The following is an 18,176-nucleotide window of genomic DNA, read 5'->3' as shown; positions in this document are numbered from 1 at the left end:
TGTGTTGCGGCGTACGGTACCTACAGATCAGCCTCTGTTTAGGGGAGTGGCCCCACCAAGGCCAGAGCCGGGCCAGACCCAGCCCAAGCCTCTCATTAGTCATCGGCTGGGTGCCGCGCTTCTTTTTGGAGTGGTTAAGGGGGAACCGGCGAGGGTCTGGCAGTTCCACTGTACTCCACTCCCAGCACCATCACAACCCGACCTCATCAAAGCGAGCGCTCATAATTTGTCACAGAAAGCAGCCAATTAACATATGTTAAGGGAGGAGGGACGACGAGAAGACGGGTGGAGGAGAGGGGAGGGCGAGTGAAAAAAGATAGCGTATGATTAAAGAGTCTGCACAGCTGCACAAAATCAAGATGGCAAAGAGAGCTTTGAAAGAGACCTCAGACCCAGTAATCTGATAAAGCTTACTGTTACTTAACCCCCATAAGCAAGAGCGAGCGGGGGAAGGAGAGAGGGGGAGAATGAAATAATAGAGACAAACAAATATTAAATTACTGCTGTGAAGCTACAAGCTTTGGCAGAGTGCCTCTGCTCTCAATATGTGGCTACAGTGAAGGCCACTGTATCACATGGAGATGACCCCTCTTGCCAAAGCGCTACCGCTGTTTGACCGTGCTCTATTTTTAGCTCAGCGCTCACCATTGTGCTTAACATAGTTCACAGTCGAGCTCAAATCTGCCAGGAACTTCTTTGTTTTTTTGCACTTGAAAAAAAAAAGTGGGAAAAAAAGGAAAAAAAAGAAAGAAAAAAGAATACCTGGTGCAACACAGCAATTTAGCTCCCTTTCTTATAAAACAAAACATGTTTTTTTCATTTTTTCATTTATTTTTCTGTCACAAAGTCTCAGACAAGTTGCTTACATTCTGACTTGTTTGTTTGCTTTCAAATTCCTGTTCCTCATGGTTGGTTTTTAACATGCTGCGTGTGGTTATTTATGCATGTGTGCGCGCCTGCGTGCGACTGTGTGTCTGCGCGTGTGTGCGCATTTATGTGTCTGTTATTGTTGATGTTGTTGTTGTAGGAACATCTTGTGAAGTGAGTTGTGTGATATTTTGCCTTGTTGTTGGATACGGTGGCAGGCTGAATGCATTAGCAGTGCACGCCGATGCCATTCTGTGTTCTGTCGTCTCTCAGCCACCTCTGCCTTGTCTCTCTACAGCGACTGATCACACGGGCTGACAAGCGAGTTTGGGTCTTCGTATGCCGCGCCATCCTTCGCTACGTGGGCTCTGACTCTTTCAGCGAGCAAAATAAGAGAGGCGGGGAGGAAGCTTTAAACAAATTTGAGTGCTTTTGGAATTGTACATCAAGTCGAGGGGAAATCCCCCTGAACAAGGCAGCAAACTTGAGCAACAATTCTGTATTCCTAATACAGACTTCTATTATTATATTATTATTATAATAATTATTATTATTATTAAATGGAAGATATTTTGACTGAAATCAGAGATGAAAATAGACAACAAAACCACAAATGGCCCGAAAAGCATACCCTACGCTATATATAAATCATGACTTGTTTCTTCTTTCCTCCTCTTCCTCTCTCTTGCACTTTTATCCTTTCCATCAGGCATCAATCGTTATTTATTTATTTTTCCTATTTGGGAAGTAAAAGGCTAGAGTGGAGGAGCGGAGGAGTGAAGGAGTGGGGGATGGAGGGACGTCGGACAGAGGGGGCGGCGGCGAGTTGTGTTTGGTTCACAGGGCTCGCTGCTTTGGTTGAATTTTTCTCGTCTCTTCTCTTCTGTGTTGCGAGCTGGTGGCTCAGTGAAGGACCTGGCTGCCTGGAGTTCCCCCCCTCCACTCAAATCCCTCTGCTGCGCGCACAGCTGCACCGTTCACATAACCTCGCCTGCCCCCTCCTCCCCCCCCCTCCCACAGCTAATGATAGCAGAGCACGTCCCCTCCACGAGGCAACAGCTTTTTCCACTTCATGTACGTACACACATGCACACAAACTTGGCGCGCGCACACAAAAACATCGAACACATGCACAGACTAGCGGGCACAACATATCCCTTTTCCCCTTCTTGGTTCCTTCCCTTCATTTTTTCTCATATCATTCAGTTTCTTCCCCTTCTCCTCACCCTGAGAAAAATCCCCTAGCCTTATGACCCAAGGAAGGCCTGAGAACATTACCCCCTACCACCACCACCCCCCCCACACACAGACACACACACACAAACACACTCTGAACCCAACTCCCTGCTTCTCCCCCTCTCAACCCTGCACAGCAAGTGACCTGCATCACAGCTGTGTGTGGGAATTTGTATGGGTGGGTGTGTTTGTAGGAGCGTTGAGTGTGTGAATGTATGTATTTGCACATACCTGCGCACGTCAGTGTTCACACCACCTATTCCGCGAGCACACTGCTGCTTTACCGCGCGTCTTATACATTTACTTAACTTACATATTTCTGTTGTGTGCCTATGTAAGCAGAGGAGGAGGACGGAGGCTGAGGGCAGCTCTGGGCTTCTGCTGCGCCTACTGTGCATTATCCCAAATAAACAACTCATTACACGTGTACTTAACCAAGGGGAGCTGGCGAGCAGTGGAAGCTAATCCCCGTTATCGTTCCCAGCGTTTCTCTTCCGATTAGGCTGCAGGGGAAGAGGAGCCCAAGAAGGTAGGCTGCTCAGTGCAGGAGGAGGAAGAGTGAGGAGGAGGCGAGAGGGAGAGAGAAGAAAGAAAAAGCATTTGAGTCAACTTCCCACAAGTGCCCTTCTTACTTATAGTATCCCGTCTCTCTCTATCTTTCTCTCTCGCTCTCCCGCTACCCTCTTGCCTTCTCTCCTTCCTTTTCCCTGTGGATTTTGCTCTGCTCTTCCTTGTTTTTCGACCATCTCTCAGAACTGGGTCATCGACAGACTGTGCGGCAGCATTTTGAAGAACATGGGAGGGAAAAAAAAGCGTGTTCTTTCTATGAGAACAATCCAAGGCTTCTTTAACAAGTAGCCCGCTTATCAAATTAAGCTGTCAAAAGCACATTAATAACAGGCAGCACAATTCCCTTCACAGAGTTAGGGAGTAAAAAGCACGTTCGATAAAAAAAAAAAAAAAAAAGGGAATGATTTCTCTTTTGCCGTGTAAAGAGACAGTTCACAAAGGGCAGTAAAGCTTTTCAAAGATTTCTCTCTTCTTCCTCCCTCTCTTCATCTTTCTGTCCCACTCCCAATATGATTATGGGGGCCCTGCTATGAGTGGCCACTGGCCAAGATGTAGAGTGCCACTCATTTAGAGGGTGAACAATATCTCGGGCAAGGATACAGCAGGAATGATGCTCATGTTTAAGAGAATTACAGGCTTAACATGTACTGTTTTTCCCCTTTCTACAAGACAGACTCAGACACTTGTGCTGGATGACATTAAAACAGATAAAAGAGCATCTCAGGATAACAATGTGGATTCCAGACCAAATAATTAGCTGGTTCGAGGAATATGATGCTCAGTAAAGGATGACGTGAATTAACATAATGTTGTCATTAAATATTAATTTGAAACTGGATCATCTGAACCTTTTCAGAAATAAAGAATTGTTAGATGTATGTGTAGAAATGCAGGCTGTAACAAGTCAATTCCACTCCCAAACCTATCATTATTATGAGTAAAGCGATAGTTTGTTCACACAATCTTTTATTGAGAGCTCCAACAGTCTAAAACCCTCATTACCCTCACGATCGTGGAGCCACATTATGCCATAAGAAAGTGAGAGCAGAATGTGAGGGAAACAGTGTATAGTAGTGAGGCAAAGAGAGAAAGTTAACACTCTCAGTGCTCTTCACATGGCATATGCCTGAGACGCAGAAATGAAATTAACAAGACACCTCGGCATACAGATGGCAGAGAGGAGAGAAAACCACCCTATGACCTTACACTCAGACTAAGTGTCTGAAAAACACAGCTCTCATTTTGACGACATTCTATTCTGTTGCCATCTTGACACTTCTCTTAAAGCCCGTTCAGTGTTTGTAAGAAGAAAATCCGTATTTTACGAAATCTGACAGCGCCGGCTCGGCTGCTCACGCTGGACCACAAGCCTGTTTGTGTTTTACTCCAGAGACTGATTTTCTCACACCCTCAATTTGAGTCCCATCCTGTTTGCTCGGCCCCTCGAGGGGGCTGCTCCGCCGTGGCCCGGATTGGGCCGGCGTTGGATGGATGTGACGTGGAAGGCGCTGGGACTCTGGAGCTGGAGGGAGGCTGGAGCCACGACAGGTATCCCCCGCACTTCCTCAGCTATTTATAAAACCACGAGTCCAGCACGAGGCCAAAAATAAGACGGAGGCCATTTTTATCCCAAAGAATAAAGGCGGCTCACTCCTTCGCTCACGCACAAAGATCAGATAAAAAAATATCCATTAACAACAGACGCTAACAAAGTGAATAACTCCTCATCAGACAATGAAACCATCTCTGTCCTCCTACCGAGCATGCTCAAACGTGCACGTCCACACACACACATGCACAGCAGACAAAAGTCAATATCAAGGCTGAGCTATTTCTGTAGAGAGCACTATTTAGGAAGTGTGGGCTTGGTGCCAGTATTCTCCTCAGTATCGTCTGGGCGTCATTGCACCGCTGCTGTTATACAAACTCACCTCTTTCCTCTCTCACCCGCTCCTCACCCTTTCCACCCAACCCCTTGTTCCATTGTCAGTGCTGTCTCCCTCCCTCTCTCTCCCTCTGTGTTTCTTTTATACACACACAAGGTTATTTGTTTTTCCACTGGGTCGAACCACAGTGCCAGGTGAAAGCATCTATTGGCAGGATAAAGCGAGTGGCTGGTGTGAGATCACAAGGCCCCACTCTGCCCAGCAAACCTTGAAGTGAAGCGCCGGGCTGGAGTTTCAAACAAAGTGCCCCCTCATTCATTATACATGCAACTGCACTGAAAATCTCCTTCCGCAACACCATCTCTTCTCCTCTCTCTCTCTCTCTCTCTCTCTAGGCTGCTCTCTTTCTCTTCCTCTCTCTTTCCTCACATCGTCCCTTTTCTCTCGTTTTTTTTTTTTTTTTTTTTTTTCCAGACAGAGCATCCATAAAGTATGAATAAAATTAATGACATCACGAGCTGCACTTTGGAAGAGCCACTGTAGGAAAAAGCCATACATCACGGGGCAGTAAGGAGCCGGGACGAAAGAAATGTAAAAGAAAAGGAAAAAAAAAATTGACGGAGTGAGAGAAAAAGGGTGTGTGTGGGGGGGGCGTTGCTTCACCCTTCTCCATCCCCCAGGCCGCTTTATATTGCTGTATGTTATTGTGTGTTATTAAGTTTGATTTCAGATGCACTTTAGCTGAAAAGTTGTTGTTTTTTTCCCCTTTTTTTAAAAAATGCCTTTGTCCTGCTTTCTTTATGACTTTTCTTGGCCAGTAAAGTAATGCCAGCGTTCAAAACAGTCCTGTGCTGCGCATTCTTTTACAGGCTGGCCTTTGGTGTGGGAATGGCACAGATGACAGTGGAAAGGAACACTGGTGTGGACTTTGGCAGGACACCGCCTGGTTAAGCTGTGTGCTCTGCGGAAGAGGGAGAGCACTGAGCGTGGATTCTTATATAGCTGTTTCTCGACTTAGATGGTGTTAACAGCATTTTCAACAGCCCGGTCCCCCCGGAGTTGAACGGTGAACCTCCTGGTGTTGGAGACTTTAAGGCACAAAATAAATACCATATTTAAGACTCTAATATTCTGTCTAAGAGCGGAGAAAAAGGAGATGGATTTATCAATCGCGTTGCCTATTATCGGCAATTTATTTCGACACTGTTTCATTACAAGAGTCACCTCACACAAAAGCCTGACTGGGTAAAATTCAAGACCTCATTCCTCCTGAATCCAGTGTGAACACAAGATCTGCTAAAAATACGCGATAGCAATGTGAAGCTCATCAGCAGCGTGGATGGGGAGCAGTGGCTGCAGCGGCGCAGATTGTGGAGTGAGCAGGTTTCAGATGGATGTGAGCTTGTGTGAGGCCAAGGCACAGAGCTACCTCTGTGCGTCTCACCGGACTATGTTGCAGAATGACTCGGCTATGTTGCCGTCGTGACAAAGATAAATTACAGCCTCTGGAAAACATTTCTACGTTTTCTTTTTTTTTTTTTTCTCACTCTCCCCACTTCTGCACACCTCTTTTCTTTTTTTTGGCACTGGGTGTGATCCAAATGTGTGCCACACTGAAGGGAGATGATGAAAAGGGGGAGGGGTCACTCTTTGAAAATATATTAGGGGGTAAGAAGTTGCCCCCTCACTGTTCACAGGTCAGGTAGTGTGTTTTAAAGAGGAAAATGCCTTCTGTTGCTAGATTTACACTCACAGACAGCAAACACGTCTCCCTTAAACTAACCTTAAAAAAGGATTCCCATTTCATTCTGGATTTGAGTTAAGTTTAGAGCAGGTATTTCACATATACACTGTACAAACTAGGCTGCCTGCAACCAAAATAAAAATGTGAAATCACACAGGAAGGCAACTATAGTAGGTGTCTCTCGGAGCAGTTAATGAAAGCATTTACAATGTGTTAACTCTTATTTTAACCTCTACGTCTCAATGCTGAGGCATTCAGCCTGATCTGAACTATCCTATGTTTGGACAAAGAAATCCAACCTCTGTTTTACTCTAAATGTTTCTCTTTGTCTTATCATTCAACGTCCTCTGCTCCCTGCACTCCTCCAGCCTTCTCGTCTGCCAGGACTCTCTCTCTGTCCAAATATTCCAGGGAGCAGGCCTCAAGTATGGTGAGGTGTTTAGGGTGTCTCTTTAGGTGGGCTGCAGCTGACGATATGATTGTGTGGTCAGCACTGCTGAGCACAGACCACCCAGCAGGCAGCTGCTGCCATAATGACCCGCAGGCCGGGCAGGAAGCAGGAAACAGGAAGAAGAAGGCAGGACATCCTGTTCATCTAGATCAGTGTGTTAGGCATGACATCACGAAAGCATCACTGTTTAACGAAGAATGCCCGATCAGAGGCCAAATATTCTGAAGTCGCCTGAGCTCAAATACATTTCGCTCTACGTTCTCTCTCCGTGTGTGTCTTTCTCTGTCTCCCTGTGCATCTGTCTTCTCAGTTTGCCTTTTCGGCGCTCACACTGACACTGTTTTCCAGACTGCTCCATCATCCAAGACATCAAATCCGACCCTCTTCAGTGCGAGGATAAAGGAGAAAGAGAAACACACGCGTGTTCATTTGAATATACACCAGCAACAACCTCACAAAACTCAGACAAAAAAACACAAAAGCACAAACATTCCGACGCGCAAACAGAAGGAGACATGGCACAAACTTGAACGCACGCGCGCGCGCACACAGATACCTCCCAGACACACACCACATACTGACAGACAAACACACAAAGAAACAGCAAACACAAAGCACAGCACAGCCAGAAGTCTACTTTATGCAGAAATATTCTAAAGTGTGTTTTACAATACAATTAAACATCAAAGGCTGATATATTCCTCTGTGATCTTTAACACCCCAGTGAACAAACCCCATACACCCCCATCCACTTACAGCATACAGAGAAAGTTGCTGAACGTCACCGCTAATTACTAGATAGAGACAGAAGAAGACTTTGCATCATTATGCAAAAACCAGGACATATTCAAATATATGCATTCAACCCGCCATAAACCATTCAAGGACTGTGTTATTTACTTTAGATTATTATTTTTTAAGTTTTGCGAGTAATTGCAGCTCTTACGAAAATATACTGAAAGTGCTCCTAAGGCAAAGAAACATTTGGGTAAACATTTCTAACATGCACAACAGTTAGGACAATGAAAGGGAGATCTGTTGGAAATGAGTGAATAAACACATGGTGAGGTTGAGCTCTGCGCTTTTCATTAGTACTATAAAAATGTATGAAAAGGGGAAAAAAAAAAGAGACTTTTCCTCCCATGTAGCAAAAGAGGGAACACCTGCCTTGTGCAATAAACAAGAATACAACAAGCCCTTGAGTTTTTTTGTTTTTTTTTAAAGTTAAGTGTTTTCATCTGCATATAAGCAGGCAAGAAAAAAGTTATTTGAGGCAAAGGGTTTGACATTTCCACATTATTTATGTCAGATAAATTTACTAAAAACAGAGTTTGTCTTTGTCTTATCACATTTAAGGTTCTCACTGTGGGATTTATTTTTAAAGTACATCAACCAAAATATAGAGCAATATTTACAGGATATACAGCGATGTCTCTTGATGGTTTAAATATGATTCTCTACAATTGACTCTTATATTACCTTCTCGTTTGAGCCAAAGGGCATGAAGTCCAATTACAGTACTTCAATATCTACCTGCAGATCTTGCCAACCAGCAATCTGCAAATGAGTGTTTTACTGATGTTTAACTGAGCAAACTCTGCAAACCCCTTCCAAAATATTTGAAACCATTAGCGAAAAAAAAACTTTAAAGCATAGCAAAAGGGGCTATTAAATTATTTGCTTAAACATAAATGCTTCAGATGTTTCCATTAAGATTAATGTTTTCACAGATCTGGTTTTCCATTAGGAGGGAATCTTGAAATGTGCCTTCTGTACAGTATTAAACGTCTATCCTCTGAGGCGGCACAGTGGTATACTTCACTCGTTTTTTAAGGCTTGATAGCACATATTTTACAGCACTCAGATAAGTGTTCACACATTAATGAGCCTTGTATGAGACATTCACGATTAAAGATATAAGCAATAGCCTATCCTGGGCTGATTTTGTCTGAGCACTTTTAAAACACATGGCAAAAAGAACCCTGACCATGGCACACAATGTGTCCATTCCCTTCACTTAACTAAAGCTTCACTGAGCCCCTGGTGTACAGCAAAGTGCCCTGACAATCGGCTCAATGCCCTGGCCAATCAGAGGGACACGTGACCTTCTAATCCCTCTCTGTGAGAAGGGTAAGAGTGTGTTGTCACTGTTGGTTTTGTGAATCAGCGCCCAAAATCCCAAATGATTTGTCAAGAGGGAGAGGTCTGAAGAGAATAAGAGAAACAAAAGCAGCGCAGCCCAGATATTGTGGGTGTCAGTGTGTGCATGTGTGTGTGTGTGTGTGTGTGTGCCTGACAGAAAGACAGAGAGAGAGGAACAGAGAGGAGGCAGACCATGCTTTTGTCTATGCATTTGTGTGTGTGTGCGCTGAGTGCGACTGCATACGTGCATGCGCGTGTGTGTGTGTTTGTACAGGGTCTATGAGATTGCAGAGCTTGGCTGACAGAGTCCTCTGTGTGTAATCGTGGGTCCACATGCGAGCGCTCACCTTCCTCTGAGCGGATTAACCTAACGCTAAGTCCCAAGAGAGCAACAGGCCAGACAGGCCACACAGAACAACTTCATTGACGATGGGAAGATGAGGGAAAGGCCATGTGTTAAAATCTTTGCACAGTAATATTCACTTTTTTATAAATTTTGTCATGAGTAAACGACTCATATATAAGAGCATAAAGGATTGGAAAAAGAAATGCACAGCACACTACATCATCTTAAAAATTTATCAGATATCTCAAATGTTGCATAGGCTTTATATAGGCTGTATCTTTTTTCTTTCTTTTTTTTCCAAATTAAACTAACTGTGAAAAGCAATCAGGCAGTAAATGACTGAAGGCATGCAGAACGCTTTTCACAGAGTCGCAAATTAGGCAGTAGAGTTAGAGCAGACAGCAACACTTTATCACTTAAAAATGTGTACTTTTCCACAGAGCTCACTAATAAAGCGGAATTTCAAATTTGAAAGTTCTTACACATCTGAAAATGTCATTAATAATATATCGGTTTTATTAAATTTAAGAGACTGTGGCTGTCTCTAAATTCACAGGCAAAAAATGGCCGTATTTATTTCGGTGATTTGAAATAACAAATGCACAAGAACATGGCTGCAGAGATTTACCTTTATTCTCACATTAATGAGCGTGAGTTAAATGCACACAGCCCAGCCTGTTCCACAACCGGTCTAAATTAAAATCGAAGTGTGCTGGAGTGTATTTAAAATTTTACAGCCATCCTCGGTTCATCTGCACATTTCATCAGTGGGCCTCGTGTCCGCACTTCACTAAAACAAATAAATCTGATTTTACATGTAAAGCTGCAACCTGTGAAAGTAGCCACAGGTTAATTATGGTGTCGTTATTAATCATCTCACTGCAACAGGTTCAGTTGACCCACATGAGACTGAACTAAAAACTCACCTTATGGTTTTATCTTTATCGCTCCAGTGAGATAAGTCTAAACAGTCTAAATCACAAAGTCACAGAGGATAAATTCAAATTGAGCCTTCTCTAAAACACTGATTTACAGTGCTGATATCACTGGGTCTGTGTGAATTAACATTCAAACGACTCTGACATACTGTGCTCTCCTGCTTTGTGAGTTGGAAAATATTAATGTTTACATCTCTCAGTCCTCTTTAATGTATTTATGAGAGCTGCCTGTGTGTAAGTTATCCTGATTTAATGTGTTGGTTGTGCACCTCAGTTCAGTTTGTTAAACAACTGCTAAACAATGATATATGTTTAAAGTGAGGCCAGCTCATGTGTGGTGGCTTTTCCTGCATTCTTTTCCTTTTATGAAGCAAATTATCTGAAATTTAAAAACTTCTCAACTGCATGTATTTTTTCCCCCCAATGTCTCTGACTGAGTTTTTTTTTAAGTTTCCTATCATATTACATGTTAAAATTCTACACATCAGGTAGATTGAAGCCCACATTTTTTAAACTGCTGGTGTTAACTTTTCCTGCAGTGCATTGGGAGAACATACTGTATTGTGTTGTATTAAGGAGGGCAGCCTGTTCAGCAGCTGTGGCTCTGGGGCTGTGCGCCTGCATGTGGACACGCGAAAGCTCCACAAGGTCGACACAAACTGTAACGCTGCCTAAAAACACGAGCCAGACCTCGACCCTCCTAATAGACCATAAACAGCTATTTGATGTCAGCCTGTAATTATGTGACATAGTTGTCACCGGCACGAGTCGATCAGGGTCACAACAAATCAATAGGCGCAGTTGCCTGTACTTTAGTTGAGGAGGCAGCGCGCGTCAAAATAGATCCCCCTTAAGTTTCCCTCTGGATATTTAAAAAAAATAAATACTAAAGCTCAGATGGTGATGATGTGCCTTGTGGATGTTTTGTGGCGAGGTGGTGTTGAGCGCGGTACTTACTTTATTTCGCGTGAAATCTTGTCCGGTGTGAAGTGAAAGGCAACAACAAGCGGTCCGCCGGTTGTTCGGTCCGGCCGGGTGACAGGAGGGTTGGAGCCGCTGCTTGACGGTGACGGACTTTCGCCAAGACGCACTTAAAATCCAGGAGCGCAACTTAGCAGAGGACGTCGCCGGGAGGAAAAAAAAAAGTAACGCACAGTACGTGGAAGGAGTCTCTATAATGTCAGAGAAACTACTCTCTCTCTCTCTCTCTCGCTCTCTCTCTCTCTCTCTCTCTCTCTCTCTCTGGTCGGACAGTGTCTGCTCAGGAGGCGGCGAGGACGCTTCGCCTGGTCTCTCTGCGAGGTGCCGGTGAGCGGAGAGGGAGGGACCCGGTGGAGCAGCGATGGTGGTGGAGGTGGAGGTGGAGGTGGTGCTGGACGTCTGGAGCTTGACGGGTGATGTTCAAGAGGCTGGTTCTGTTCCTTCCCACAATCCTGACCGAGTCTTTCCCCAAACCCTCTCCTCTCCCAGTGCGAGGAGAAATAATCGATTTTTTCCTTCTTCTTCTTCTTCTTCTTTTTCTTCTTCTCGTCTTTTTTTTTTTTTTTTTTGACTCCTGAAAAGGGGGCGGGCTCACATTTCCCAACTCTACTTTAATGAAAGACGCATGGCTCTTTAATGCTTTATTATCGCGCCAGCCCCGATAGAGTGGACGCGCAATTAAGTGCTCAGAGAGGACCACTAGAGGAACATGAGGGGGAATGTGTGCTTAAACTAATGAAGCAACGGAGGGCACGTTAAGCAGCTGCAGTCCACCTTAGGCAGCTAAATCCGAGCACGTCAAAAGTCGATGTTTATGCTGGGGCAGAGTCAAGTTTCACCTCTTGTTTCATGCATGTCAGATTAAATGGGAAGTAAACTAAAACTTGAGCCAGTCATCAAAAAAAAAAACGTCAACAGGATGCACAGCAAATCTCCTGAAACACACTTGTTTTTAGAAACACTAAATACTGTGGAGGAAGAGAGAAAAAAGGCATCTCTCTCCGCTCAAGAAAATGTGCCAAAATAATATGTTCCAATAAGGAAAATGAGATTTTATTCCATTATAATATTCTTACGACAATAAAAAGGTAAGATCAACTCATATATCTTGTTCAGTAAGCCCCAAACAACACCGTAATTCAATTCTCAGAACATTTCTTTCTCCCTGTCTGAGCACCATGAATGCTGCCTCTTTTTCTGAGTCACTGCAAAACTTTCCACCTCCTGCACGCCGCCGCCAATCATTCTCCAGGACCCAGCTATCTCCTCCAGATAAGCCCTGACACAGACAGTAAGCATGGGGGAATTACCAAGCCGTTATCCATCCGACCAAATGATTTCAAAACATCCACTCTATTAGTGTGAAGATAACAATTAGAACAGCAAGTTTGCCACTTCAGATAAGACGCAGACAGGCAGCGCAGTGGCTTTCTGTGCAGAGATGCTTCCCAGATAGGCCTTGTAATACTGTGGTTCTATTATGCTCACATTATATGGCTGCTGTATCAGTTTAAAGACTTTTAATGGCAGTCTTGAATGAAGGCTGTCGTGCTCTGATACGCCGTCAGGTCTCACTCGTGAGTTTCCATTAATCAGTCCTCAGGTTTTAAGTGTTTGAAGTTTGTTTTTTTCACAAAGAGTTGATTTTCTAAACCATTTCCACACTAAAGAAATTAAAGCCCTTTGCATTTTCCTTGTCAGGGAGTCCGCTTTTTACTGAAACTATTAGTCTAATCCCACTTGATAAACTTTTAGATCGAAAAAGCAGACAAACAGGGAAGCGTTCCCCTCACCACTGACTGTGTGAAGTGTAAATGGACACCAAGCAGCACCCTAATCTTTACCTTCCTTTGAAGTTCACCTGTAAAGCATAGGCCATGTATGCAGTCAGTCAGTCAGTAGGAAATGGCGGGACATAAAATCTGTTAATAAATAAATCAAGCTGGCTAATCTGCTTGACGGGCGGACATTACAGTCTGTAACTGAAGCCGCTGGTGTCTGATGACTCGGGATACCACCTTCACATCACCTGACCCTTTAATCTTTAATAGCATTTCCTCTGGCCCTCAGACCTCCATAATAATCAATAAGGTGAAGTCTGTTAGACACAGTGGGTTCATAAATGCAACATGGCAGATATCAATGGCATCACATATCCGCGTGTATGAAAGCAACAGATTTGACACCCTTAACAGAAACAATTCCCTCCTTCCAGCTAAGCGTGTACAGTACATATGGACACCTATGGGCGTGATGGTACATACCACGTTCAGTGTTCCTTCGTCTGCCGTCTTGTGCGTGCCCCTCGGTCTTGCAGCTTTCTAAGTTGCCTGTCAGCGATTCATCGGAGAGGTCCTCTCAGTGTTCACAAATCTTGAGGTTGTCTTTGGTTGGCACCTGGGAGGAGAGGTAACATTGGGAAAGCGTGAGGGGGGAGAAGAGAGCGCAAACCTGCCAGTGAAATGGTAATTGTTAGCATGCACCTTGCACATAGTGAGTGAGCTGGATCTATGCATAGATACGTGTGTGTGTGTGTGTGTGTGTGTGTGTGTGTGTGTGTGTGTGTGCACTTGTGTGTTTGTGTGTTTAAAGGCCATATGAAATAGAGAGGAATAGTAACTGGGGGGTAGGTGGATTGAATATATTTGAATGGTGAAAAATCATTAAACGAGGCAAACACTGGCTTATGCATATTCATAAAAGACTGTCTGAGTTGTCTACAGGGATAAACTTATAGTGAAGGCATACTAACAGCCTCATTCTATGCTCACGCGTTTAATGCAAAGTAGGGACGACCCACTGTATATTTTGCTCTTGAGATTACCAAGTGGGAGTCTACGGCTGAATCAGAATACGGTTGAAACAGCTCAAAGCATTATAGTCAGATTATTGTTACATTGTATTATGTCGTTCAGGGTTTGTCACATTACGCCTTTACAAGAAGTGTGAACAAACACACTGACAATGTAAATACTGTAGATTGTGGAATATGTTTCATCTTAAGCCAAAGTATTTCCCCCATAATTAAAATCAACTAGATTATTAGTTTTTATTGCTATTTGGAACTTTCATTAGCCGTCGTCCCCTCCCGCTTACTTTTAGAGCGTGCAATCCTGAACTTACGTTGCGAGGTGAGTGTGTGAGTGTGTGTCAAAATGTGGGTTGACAGTCTGATCACAGCCTGGTGGAGAAAAATCAACAGTTTGCCAAAACAATTATGCAATTTCAAATATGTCACAGTGTGTATACACACACTTTAGGCTTCTGGGTAAATGCAATTTCGTGAGGTTTGGCATCGGCCGTGCATAAAAAGAGAGGAGGGGAAACTGCGACTGCATGTTAAGTCAAACACATAAGTGCGGTTTGCTGATATTGATCTTGCTTGGATTGTTCCTTAAGCCTCTCCTGGCAGTTACTTCATAGCATGTGTCATACACACACATACACACACACACACACACACACACACACACACACATGCAGAGCAGCTCGTCTGAAAATGTGTGTTTTTTTTGTTACAGAGAGAGAAAGAAAGGAATGCCTCGCTCAAGCAAAAGATAAACACAAACACATTTCCAGGGCAAACAGGAACAGCCCGGGCTCAGTGCAATCTGTTGTCGATCATGCTCACGTGAAAACACAATCTGCCTGTCACAGTAGATGATGTTGTCAAGCACTCTGCCTCACTGCTCCTGAGAATTAACCAGCTATTGCGGACGCACTACGAGACACATTTGTTGCATGTTAGACATGTCTGAGGCTGCTTCCAGCTTTCTTTGGTATTTACTGCTTTCAGTCATTCTTCCTGCGCTCGTTCCCTAATGAATTTGAGACACATTTGCTGTTTTGACATTGGATTGATGCTACATGATGTGACGACCAAACTCTTCACAGGGGGTACAGAAAGACCTGCAGGCCAATTTAACTCAAAAGCTCAGCTGGGAATCTATAGATCTTACTTCGGCACATGTGCGTAGGTGTTTGTGTGTGTCTGCGTGTGTCTTAAGGGTAAACCAATATCGGTGCTTGAGGTGCAGTCCCAATACTAATATTTTTAGACTGGAGTCTTAATACATCATGTTGATATTCAATTGGAATATTATGAATAAATATATTAAGTTTTCCTCTGAAATGTTATCGTTGAAAAGCCTTAGAAAAAGCATTTACACTGTCACGTATCATTGAATTCTGCTCAAAAATATTTAACTGTAGGTGAAACTGGGAGAACATTATGTCAGCCTGAAGAAATCAAATAAGTAAAATAAAGAAATAATTTACAAATATAACAAATAACACATTTATAAATGTTATATATGACACCAACTAGTCCAGATCCATAATTCAGAGGCCAGCATCGACCCAATAAGAGTGTTTTTATGACAAATAATTTACACTTTTTAAAAACAATAGATCACATTTCAACCACACTCTCTTACATCCAGTCTTTGTTCGTGTTAACAGATGATGTCCATATTGTACAGGACTTGATCAGCCTGAACATCTGGGTTCTGTTCTCAGGTAAAAACAAACCCACTTTAGAAGTCATCTCATGCTTTGTAGAGAGAGATGAGAGACATTTCCCTGCCGATCTGCGCCTGCTTGGTCTTTGTGTAAGTCAATCCAAACGTTATATTGCACGTGATTTGAAGCTCCTTATTAATAAGGTTTATAATGAAACTCAGAGGGCAATATCATCGGTAATTACAGTCGCAGGAATTGTACCACTGTACAGTGTAATTAGGGGTGGAAAGGTGAGAAAATCTCTTTTAATTAACTGAAATCATATGTCCTCATATTACAAAACATATAAAACAAAGAAATTCAGGATTCCGGGCAAGTATTTATTTGTACACTCAAATGAGCTTTTGTGATATAAAGGTTAAATTGCCCTTAGTAAATTAAGTTTGCAGGCAATATTACCTTGATTCTACCTCTGAATGAAAGCAGTAAAGCAGGATGCTCAAACTATTTTCTGTGTCAGAACCATGTAGTACCGCCTCGTGGTTATTGCCTTTGCAGAATTATATGTAAATATAATCTATTTTGATATACATGCATATGTTTTATATAAATATGTTACTGTGAGAAGTTGTGTACATTAATGACAGCTTATTAAATATATAATACGGTAATGTCATTACTTTTCATCTGCACTACTTTAAAATAACAAAAAGAAAAAGTCTCTACAATGAACAGATTTTGAACTTTGACATTAAATGATCCCACATATCTCACAAACCAGCTCTGTAACTTACAGCTTCGGTCGGCTGTAATTCCTGTCCAAGTAAGAAAAAAAGCAAAGTAAAAATAAAATAAAAGTTCTGTCTACTTATCATTAGCTGCTGTGTTCCATTATGGCATGACTCATTTTTCAGTGAAACCACACAGAGCCTTATTTTCAATAATACAGTTTTTCTGTGTGGTTTAGCCATTAACTGTCTGGCCAGCATGAAATTCACTGTACCATTTCATACATTTCCTTCTTCTTACAGTTCACTTTCAGAACAGCACCCTGTCGGATCAAACCGTACGAAACAGACTCGATTGCATTAATAACAAAGTCAGGAGGCCTCTGAATCTGTAATGACCACATAACGACCCCTCACTGAGCAGTGTCAAGCGAGAGACAGCACTGGTGATTTGCATGTGTCGTGTTTAACCAACAGTTTTCTGTCTGTACACCTTTTATGCATTATGGATGAGGCACAAGCTGAACAACAAGCTCTCCCTTTGTTCTGCCTGATGCTCCAGTTACATCATAGGAAAAGCCCCATGGTCCTGTGACTGCGCTCACTGGCTGAGACACACAGAGCCGCAGGGGAGCTGTTGATCAGACCTGTTGCCTCTTCACTTTGCGATACTATCATGTATACGTGTACATGTAGATACAGATACGTACTGACACACATACTTGCTAATCTTAATGAGGCTGTGTCACCTATTCAACATGTTTTTTAATATTCCATATGGATCAAAGATCCACCTCTTTAATTTAATGATATTAAATAAATGACTTTAGGCTGTTTAGGATCCAAAGAGCAGCTGTTGACTACATAGATTATTCAATTATTCAGGCTTGATATCTGCAGATTAATTCACTTGAATAAGATGACTAGATTACTGACTGATTTCGAAATACAAATGCTATGTATTTACTGACAGGTGCTATCAGTGTGCCACCTGCTACATATGGGAAGTACAATCAGCCTGTAGAGGTGCATTCAGACTCTGCTGTGTAATTAAATGTGCTGCCTGCAGGGGAGCTCTGCATCCTTCTCAGCAAAAACTTCCATGGGTTAACTGGAGGTCTCCCCAAAGAAAGTTTCAGTATTATATTAACCCCACATTATTTTGATTTGGTGGACAGCCTAATAAAGATTTTCATTTAGAGGAATCATCTAAACATTCAATTAAATTCCATTTTTTTCAAACATAAATTTAATATCAGTGATCATGGTCTCATTCACAGATATTTTAACCATTTTATTTTAATGTATTCTCATCCCTGACACTGGCACTTCTCTCTCCCCGTGTCTTCTGCTGTATAAAGTGTACTTGTTAGACTTTCTGTCCATACATCAGGGACTCAAAGTTCTCTTTGTCTCCACTAGATTGCTTCATGTGAGGGAAGGAAAAAAAAAGAAACTCACTTTCAGCTAATGATTTTTCCTCCTTTTGAATGGTTGGAAAGTAATTCCCTATGAACTGCTCCAACACAGGCACAGTTATTTCATTGTTCTCGCTGCCCTTTCTCTAATTGTGCCCATAAAGGCAAGATGCCAAGGTTACTTTTTTTTTTTTTTGTCTCTGTTCAACGAGTACCCACCGGTGCTTCCTGAAGTGGTGCAGAAAACTGTGTCTGAAACATTCGGAGTGTTAAATGACCAGACATGGAATATATCCAAAGTCTGAGCAAGTTCCATGATCAACATGTGAAAGTTTAAATGATGTGAAATGAACTTAAATTAGACACATTTTAAGTTTAAGTTTGGTTCACAGTTCATCCCAGTTGACA

The 18,176-nt window shown here is 42.7% G+C and overlaps 1 protein-coding gene across 4 annotated transcripts in view; it reads right to left on the bottom strand.

Moving 5' to 3' along the window:
• mef2cb (myocyte enhancer factor 2cb) overlaps positions 1–18,176 on the bottom strand; it is a 69,064-nt gene that overhangs the window by 47,035 nt on the left and 3,853 nt on the right. For 3 of the 4 annotated variants that reach the window (XM_073467118.1, XM_073467116.1, XM_073467117.1), the window contains exon 2: positions 13,426–13,558. The gene's annotated coding sequence lies outside the window, so the exon portion shown is untranslated. Of the gene's footprint in view, positions 1–11,137; positions 11,500–13,425; positions 13,559–18,176 lie in introns of those variants that run through there. The other variant, XM_073467115.1, reaches the window with a different exon arrangement.

This window comes from Pagrus major, chromosome 5 (genome assembly GCF_040436345.1).
Source record: "Pagrus major chromosome 5, Pma_NU_1.0".
Classification (NCBI taxonomy): domain Eukaryota; kingdom Metazoa; phylum Chordata; class Actinopteri; order Spariformes; family Sparidae; genus Pagrus; species Pagrus major.
This window is presented reverse-complemented; position numbering and strand designations above follow the sequence as displayed.